Raw genomic sequence first — 9200 nt, 5'->3', positions numbered from 1 at the left:
CAACTGAACCCTACTAGATATGTTGGGAACTTTGTGACCAGAGCAGAAAGCAACCTGCAGCCAGCGTGTCGCATTTCTGGTGCATGCCTACAATGCCACAAAGAACGATATCTATGGGAGTCACCCCATATCTCTTGATGTTTGGGCGAGAACCAAGATTACCCATAGACTTGTGCTTTGGTGTATCAGAGGATGGAGATAGCTACGAAACTCATCAGCAATATGTATCCCGACTAAGAGAAAAGCTGCGGGATGCTTATCACTTAGCTACCGCTGCGGCTCGGAAGAACACAGACTGCAACAAACATCGATATGATGCTAGAGTGCGTTCGCAGGAGCTCCAGCCGGGGGACAGAGTCCTGCTACGAAATTTGGGTATTGCTGGCAAACCCAAGATAGCTGACAGATGGAAGGCAATACCTTACTTGGTGATGGAAAAGCTGGGAGACCTGCCAGTCTACAAGATCAAACCTGAAGACGGTCCAGGGCAAATAAAGACAGTGCATAGAAACCTTTTGCTCCCTGTGGGGGAATTAGTAAGTACCCCTTATGAGATGGGCTATAACAGGGCAACCGGGCAGGATAAATGTGCTAGACCAAAGCCACCATCCAACATGGACAGCCGGCCCCCTGCAGCTAACTTACCCCCATGCAGCACATCGAAGAGTGAGTCTGAAGAGGAAGACACAACCCTGGTATATCCTGGAATGGAGACAAGATTTCAGTCTCGATCAGCTGAACCAAACAAGAGTTCCCCCTCTTCCACCCTAAACCCCATGGCGGAATTATTTAGGCCCATTTCTGACACCCCTGTGCCGCTGATGGGACCCCCATGTGATGACACACACAGGTTATTGGACAGTGGAGACACACAGGTAGAGGTTGTCCTAGGCACCTTGGACCCTGCAATGTTAGAACTAGAAGTGTAGGGGCCTACGCCAGTAGCCGAGGGACCCTCGAAGGAAACCTCTCCATCCGTCACTCAAGAGGATGTTCCCCCTACTACGGCAACAGAGATTCTCAATAGACGAGACAGGGTGATAAGACCAGTAAAACGGTTAAGTTATGATGCACCTGGGGTGACTAGTGAGGAGCCAATACATTTAGCACACAGGCTTGTGGAAGCTAAAGTGGGCTTCCTGAGGCCCTTTGAAGGAAACCAATGAGTTGGTATAAAGGGAGTGTGATTTGTCGGAACGACAAATTCTCAGCGGGGGGGAGGATGTAAGCAGAGTCAGGATGAGCTCTACCCTGACATCTGGTGGTGAAGTGTGGCAAGTTGTGGAAAAGAACTTCAGGGGCTGATCTCATTTGCATAGGCACACCCACCCCGCCTAGAATGAGGCCATAGCTGCCCAAATGGTCACTTTGTCTGCTGTGGGATCCCCAGTGTCTCTGTTATTGGGGCAGGAAGAATAAATTGTTATTACCCTGATTATGGGAATCAAGGACAGTGGAACTGTACTTGGCCTTTTGTTATGATGGAGGGACTCACCATCAACTAAGTAGCACTCGCTAGGCAAAGGACATGGTTCCAAAACTCTATGACTTGAGAGAGGCTGGGAGACAGGTATTAATGCTCGGTGGTATGGGTCCCTTTGGTGAGGGCCTTACATGCTAATTGTACTTCCTCCTCTCTCCACTGTGAAATATCCCATTAGGAGTCTAGTTACAGGCTGCTGAGCTGAATTCACTTTGGGCCAATGGTGCACCAGCACTGAGGCTCCCCTACTACAAGCTGAAATCACGAAAGAGCTAAATTTACTAAGAGCTGCAATCACTGAGCGCTGTGTTAAGTAGGGGGGGGGGCCTGAAGAGATACGGTGGAGCGGTTTGCGGGATGGTGAGCAGAGCAGAGCAGAGTTGAGCCGCTGGTGGAGCAGAGCAGTTTGTTGGATGCCTAGAGCAGCTCATGGGGTGGCTGGCAGAGTGGAGCCCCATGGAGAGGTGGGGCCATCAGCTTTGGACCTTAACGCCCCCCACCCCCACCCAGGTTGGGAGGTAAAACTCTGCAGATAAACTTTCGAACTCTGGGGCTGCCCTGACCAGGGACAGAGACTTTTGGGGCATTGGACTTTTGGGACTTTGGGTGATTTGGGGTTGCTGGACTCAAGAACCAGAGGGAAAGGACATGCCCCAGTTTGCTTGGGGTGGGTTTTTTGCTCATGGGTTGTGTTATGAATCCTGTTGGTGGAGTTTCCCCAACATAATGCCACATTGTTTCTCTCTGTTCTTAAAAGGCTTTTTGCTACACTCAGACTAGGTGCTTGCGAGAGGGGAAGTATCGCCTCTTGGAGGCGCCCAGCAGGGGTGGTACATATTTGTCCCAGATCACTGGGTGGGAGCTCGAGCCGGTTTTGCATTGTGTTATTGGAATGGATCCCCTAGATACTGAACCCGGCCCTTGTTGCTGCCGACTCTGATGGGCAGATACACCAGTATCAGCACCAGTGCCACTCGTTATGGGGATGACTGGTTATGAAAACCAATACCCCAGTAACAGAAAAGAGGTTCTCTCCATCCCAAAGGACCAACCCCAGACCCAGGTCAAGATACAAATCAGATCTTACCCACAAATTACACTATTGCCAATCCTTTAGAATCTAAAGGTTTATTCATAAAAAAAAGAAATAGAGATGAGAGCTAGAATTGGTTACATGGAATTAATTACATGCAGTAATGGCAAAGTTCTTGGTTCAGGCTTGTAGCAGTGAGGGAATAAACTGCAGGTTCAAATCAAGCCTCTGGAGAACATCCACAGCTGGGATGGGTCATTCAGTCCTTTGTTCAGAGCTTCAGTTTGTAGCAAAGTCCCTCCAGAAGTAAGAAGCAGGATTGAAGACAAGATGGAGATGAGGCAGCTGCCTTTTATAGTCTCCTCCAGGTGTAAGGACACCTCTTTGTCCTTACTGTGGAAAATTACAGCAAAATGGAGTTTGGCGTCACATGGGCAAGTCACATGTCCATGCATGACTCAGCTCTTTACAGGTAGCAGCCCTTGCTCACATGTTATCTTGAATGTCCCAGGAAGACTTCTTATGTGGATTGGAGGCTCCCAAGGTCCATTGTTAGTTAAGTATTTCTTGACTGGGCACTTAACTTGCAAATTCCTTTCTCGAGAAGCTGACCAAATGCTTTACTAAGGCTACTTAGAATCAAAATATATTGATCATAGAATCATAGAATATCAGAGTTGGAAGGGACCTCAGGAGGTCATCTAGTCCAACCCCCTGCTCAAAGCAGGACCAATCCCAACTAAATCATCCCAGCCAGGGCTTTGTCAAGCCTGACCTTAAAAACTTCTAAGGAAGGGGATTCCACCACCTCCCTAGGCAACGCATTCCAGTGCTTCACCACCCTCCTAGTGAAAAAGTTTTCCTAATATCCAACCTAAACCTCCCCCACTGCAACTTGAGGCCATTACTCCTTGTCCTGTCGTCTGCTATCATTGAGAATAGTCTAGATCCATTCTCTTTGGATCCACCTTTCAGGTAGTTAAAAGCAGCTATCAAATCCAAGTTATACAAGTACATAGTACACAAGTACATAGCCAATATTCATAACTTCAACCACAAAAAATGATACACACATACAGACAGCATAATCATAATCAGAAAATCATAACCTTTCCATAGACACCTCACACAACAACCTTTGTACAATATTTGCTGCAAATATAGAACAGTGGTTGCAACAATGATCTATACGGTCACAGGTTATGTCAGTAATGTCACATGCCCATGTCTATCTGAGGTTCCCAAAGTGCTTTACCCTCACAGCCATTCCTGTGGCACTTCTCGCTGTCCTCTCAGACGTTACCGGTGACGAACAGCTGCCATTGCAAGTGAAGCCTCAAGCCAGCCCTGCCAGGCAGCGTCAGTCCCAGACCGCAGGCACAAGCGGCCTCGTCTCAGGTCACCCAAGACCAGTAGCAGAGCTAAGAGTTCCCGGGCTGATTAGGGTTGCCAGGTGTCCAGTTTTTGACCACAACACCCAGTCAAAAAGGGACCCTGGCCGCTCCAGCTGGCACTGTTGACCGGGCCATTAAAATTCCGTTGGCGGCGCAGCACGGATCCCAGAAACAGCTGCCAGGTCCCTGCAAACTCCCTCCCTGAGCCCACACCCCACCAACACCCTGCCCCAGTCCCCTCATACACTCCAATCCCCTCATCCATGGCCCCACCCCAGAGTCCACACCCCCAGACAAAGCCCACACTCCCAGCCCAGAATCTATACCCTGCTTGCACCCCAATCCCATGCTCCCAGCCTGGAGTCTATCCCCTCCTGCACCCCAAACCCTTCATCCCTGGCTCCACCTCAGAGCCCATACCCCAGCCAGAGCCCTCACCTCCTCCTGCAACCCAACCCCCTGCCTCAGTCTGGTAAAAGTGAGTGAGGGTGCGGGAGAGTGAGAGACAGAAGGAGGGGGGCTGGAGTGAGCAGGGGGTGGGGTCTCAGAGAAGGGGCGGGACAGGGGTGTTCAGTTTCATGCCATTAGAAAGTTGACAACCCTAAGGCTGATGCTCTGGCCACTAGCCCATCCCATCCTCAGGCTCCTGCTGCCCAGTCCCCTGGGACTGCAGACTACCCGGGGCAGGGGCTGCATCTGGCATGCAGTGCCTGGCACGGGGGGGCCTAGGCGAGTTATATGGTCCCATGATGCCTGGGCTCCACCAATATTCAGGGCCTGGTGAACTGGCTCTACTAATGTTCAGGGCTGGGTCTCTCCCCCGGCCCCACCTGCCACCCCGAGTGCCTCACCTGGAGCCAGAGCCCTTATTCCCCCTCCCTCCCATGCAATATAGGGAACCTATTAAACACTTATTGTTTCCAGTCCATTTTTAAACATTATCACTTACAAGGCGGGGGGCGGGGCAGGACTTGGACCCGTTCTGGGCACCACCAAAAATCATAGGTGCTGACTCTGTGGGTGTCCCCAGCCCCAGCCCCAGCCCCAGCGCGCCTTCTTAAGCCCAGCTCCTCCCCCTCCTTCCCCGTGCTTCGTGCCCCCCGCCCCCTCCTAACAGCTGTTTGGCAGCTTAGGACTTTCCGGGAGGGAGGGGGAGGAGGCAGAGAAGGGTGGGGGGGTGTGGGGGTCGAGCACCCACCGGCGGAGGGGAAGTCAGCAGCACCTATGCAAAAATTATACAAACCTGCCGTTCCTGCTCCAGGTGCTGGTCTGGGTCCCTCAGCTCAGCCCCCCTTTCCATGCCCCCCCACGTCTCAGCAGGACCCGCTGTGACCTGCCCCAGCCGTGTCCCCACAGGGCCAGGGGCCCAGACGTGCTGCGGTGCGATACCGCAGGCTGCCTCGAGGGGGCGGCAGAGGCCGGAGGAGAACGCCCCCCGTGCAGGCAGACACCCGAGACGGGGCGGGGGGAGAGGCAGGGACAGAGAGGGACCAGGTGGCTCGTCTAGTCCGCCCCCCTCAGGTGCAGAGGGCAGAGTCCAGCCCCACCCCACCCTCTCCGTGTAGCGGGAAGGTCAAACTGGACCCTGGGCACCAGGCAGAGATGGAGGGGGGAGCCAGACATTGTTAGGGCTCCTTCACCCAGGGGAGCAGCACCCCCACACCCCGGCCTTCCCCCTCCTTGGGATAGCAGCACCCCTCGCTCCAGCTCTGCCTGGCGTGGAACAGCAGTGCCCACACAGGTCCCCCCCCGGCTGGTACTCCCACCCCTGCTCCAACCTGCTTCAGCCCGTGCTGCAGGGCAGGCTGTGGCCCTGCTCCGTGTCTCCCCACTGCGGGGCTGACCCCATTCCTGAGCTGGGGGAGCTGCACCCCCACCCCCGCCCCCGCCCCCACCCCCACCCCGTTTGCCCTGGTCTCTCAGCAGATGGGATTATAATTTCCGGTCTGGCCTTTGTCGCGTTCCTTGAGGGTAGGGTGACCAGGCAGCAACTGTGAAAAATGGGGACAGGGGTGGGGGCAATAAAGAGCTGCCAAAATCTTAAAAACCAGTTCCCTCCTCACCCCACGAGGGGGTTGTTGCCCACTCCCGCGCCCCTGGGACTCCTGCCTCATCCAACCCCCCTCCCCTGTCCCTTGACTGCCCCCAGAACTGGGCAGGAGAATCTAGTGGGCCACCGTAGTGGGTGCCCACCCCACCCCTAAGAGCCAGAGGCACCTGCCGGGGGGCGAGGTGGGGAGTCCCAGCAGTGCTTACCTGGGGCAGCTCCCAGGAAGCATCCGGCAGGTCCCTCTGGCTCCTAGGGACCGGGGAGCGTAGCTGGGGGGAGCAGCCGCTCCCTCCACTGATCACATCAAAGGTGGCACCTTAGGCACCAACTCCCTGGGTGCTCCGGGGCTGGAGCACCCGCGGGGAAAATCTGGTGGGTGCTGAGCACCCACCGGCAGCTTCCCACCCTGCGCCCGGCCCCAGCTCACCTCCGCTCTGCCTCCGCCTCCTCCCCTGAACGCGCCGCCCTGCTCTGCTTCTCTGCCCCCTCTGCCCCCCCGGTTTACCTGCTGCAGCGCGGGCAGCCCTCCTCGCGCCCCCCAGCCCCAGCTCACCTCCGCTCCGCCTCTGCCTCCCTGGGCCTGAGCGTGAAGCCACCGCCTGCTTCTCCGCCTTCTCAGCTGATTCGTGGGAAGCCTGGGTGGGGAGGGAGCAGAGAAGCAGAGCGGGGCGGCAAGTTCAGGCCCAGGGAGGCAAAGGCAGAGCGGAGGTGAGCTGGGGCCAGGGGTGGGGCAGGGAGCTGCTGGTGGGTGCTCGGCGCCCACCAAATTTTCCCTGTGGGTGCTCCAACCCCGGAGCACCCATGGAGTTGCCGCCTAAGGCACCACTTTTGACCGGTGGTTAAATTTAGAAGCCCTTTTAGAACCGGTTGTCCCTCGTGGAACAACCGGTTCTAAAAGGGCTTCTAAATTTAACAACCGGTTCCAGCTCACCACTGGGTGTGGGGTAATAGGAGCCTATATAAGAAAAAGACCCAAAAACTGGGACTGTCCCTATAAAATCAGGACATCTGGTCGCCCTATTTGCGGGGGAGACCTGGGGCTCTCAGCAGCCAGGGACCTTGGTCAGACATAAGTGCGTCCAGGCAAAGCTGCATGGGGCTCGGGCTGGAGGGAGCAGAGCTCCCGTCTCCCGTGGGCCACGTGTGACTCCACACTCCGAGCACCTCCTTCCATTCTCCTGCCAAAGGGGGTGGCCTGCTCGGGAACACCCCCACCCCTAACAGGGCCAGCCAGCAGTGAGCATTGGTGCGCTACTGCCCATGGGGACGGAACCCCAACCTCAAAGCATGAGCCTCCACGCCTAAGCTGGCTCTGTAGCATAACTGTGGGAGGCCCAGCACCAACCACTGTGGCCCAGCTACCCTGAGAGGGGACAGAGCCATGCACTGAGCCCGTTGCACCCCCCAGAGGCTGTTTCAGCCCCAGCCCCAGGAGCTGCTGCTCCGGGCTGAGCCAGAGCAGTGTCTGACTGCAAGTTCCTGCCAGTGGGTGAGCAGAGGGCAGGGGCCCTGGACAGGTGTAGTTGCTGCATGGCTGGGAACAGGCTGGATATTGAGCGTGTGGGGAGCAGCAACAGCAAGCGCTGTTGGGCTGATGCAGCATGGACATGGGTAGTGTAGGGGCTGCTGGGGGCAGGCAGAGGCCACTCGGGGAGGGCTGAAGGAGACTGGCCAGAGCAGAGGGGACAGGCCGCCATGCATAGCTCGGAATGCAGAACAGCTGCACCCACTCCCCATACGAGTGCTCAGCCTACACCCAGGGACGCTGCAACCCAAGAGCAGCACCCGGGGTAGCAGCCACCTGAGGAGAGCCCAGTGAGCCCAGCACCTTGACGCCCACTGGACCCAGCCCACTGGTCCCAGCACGCATCCTCCACAACTCAGCATCCCTCTGGAGACCTCCGCCCCGTTCCCTGGAGTGAGGGGCATGGGGCTGATGTCAGAAGAGTCCCCAGGGCTGGGAAGTAGCAGATACATCACACCGTGGGCCAGCATCACACTGGGCCATGAGAGACACTGGGCTCCCTGCCATGCTTTCAGGGCAGGCCTGGGGGAGACGCTGAATCGAGCCGCACTTGGGATCGACTCTTTGTGATGTTACTGGCATAATCTGGGACCATATAGATCATTGGTGCAACCAAGGTCCTGTAGTGGCACCAAATCTTGTATAAAGGGGGTCATATAAGGTGTCTAAGACAAGGTTATGGTTTGCTGGTTATGATTATGCTGTCTGTTTGCATGTATCATTTTTGTATTTAAAGATATAAGTATTGGCTCTATACTGTCTGTATTTCAAACTTACGCTATGCTTCTGGGGGACACCCCAGACAAGCTGGTGTCAGCTCTGCCTAGCCTGCTTGGTGGCCCATTAAGGACCATCAGCTATTCAACTGACCCACTGAGAGAAGGCAGACAAGCCTTGGGACTCAGCAAGGTGCGCAGGGACATGCCTATGGACAGAACTCGGAGGTGTTTCCAGGCCATGTGCTGGACAGCTTGTCTTTGGAACAAAGAAAGACAGACCACACGGCAAGAGACTATAAAAAGCTGCTGCAGCTCCTCCATCTTGTCTTCAATCCTGCTCCATACCTCTGGAGGGACTTCGCTACAAATGGAAGCTTTGAACCAAGGACTGAATGACCCATCCCAGCTGCAGATGTTCTCCAGAGACTGGATTTGAACCTGCAGTTTATTCCATCACTGCTGCAAGCCTGAACCAAGAACTTTGCCATCACTGTTTGTCATTGATTCCATTTAACCAATTCTAGCTCTCATCTCTATCTTTTTCCTTTTATGAATAAACCTTTAGATTCTAAAGGATTGGCAACAGCGTGATTTGTGGGAAAGATCTGATTTGTATATTGACCTGTTCTGCGGCTTGGTCCTTTGGGATCGGGAGAACCTCTTTTCTTTTACTGGGGTATTGGTTTTCACAACCATTCATCCCCATAACGAGTGGCACTGGTGGTGATACTGGGAAACTGGAGTGTCTGAGGGAATTGCTTGTGTGACTTGTGGTTAGCCAGTGGGGTAAAACCAAAGTCCTCTCTGTCCGGCTGCCTTGGTTTGCCTTGGTGTGCACAGAAACCCCAGCCTTGGGCTGTAGCTGCCCTGCTTGAAGCAGTTTGTCCTGAATTGGCACTCTCCGTTGGGTCCCACCAGAACCAGCATTGTTACACTCTTGCTCTCAGGCCCGCCAGGGAGATCTGGACTCACAGCCGGATTTTCCAGAGCCCAGCA

Source organism: Lepidochelys kempii, chromosome 15 (genome assembly GCF_965140265.1).
Source record: "Lepidochelys kempii isolate rLepKem1 chromosome 15, rLepKem1.hap2, whole genome shotgun sequence".
NCBI classification, from domain to species: Eukaryota; Metazoa; Chordata; order Testudines; family Cheloniidae; genus Lepidochelys; species Lepidochelys kempii.
Note: the sequence above shows the minus strand (reverse complement) of the source record.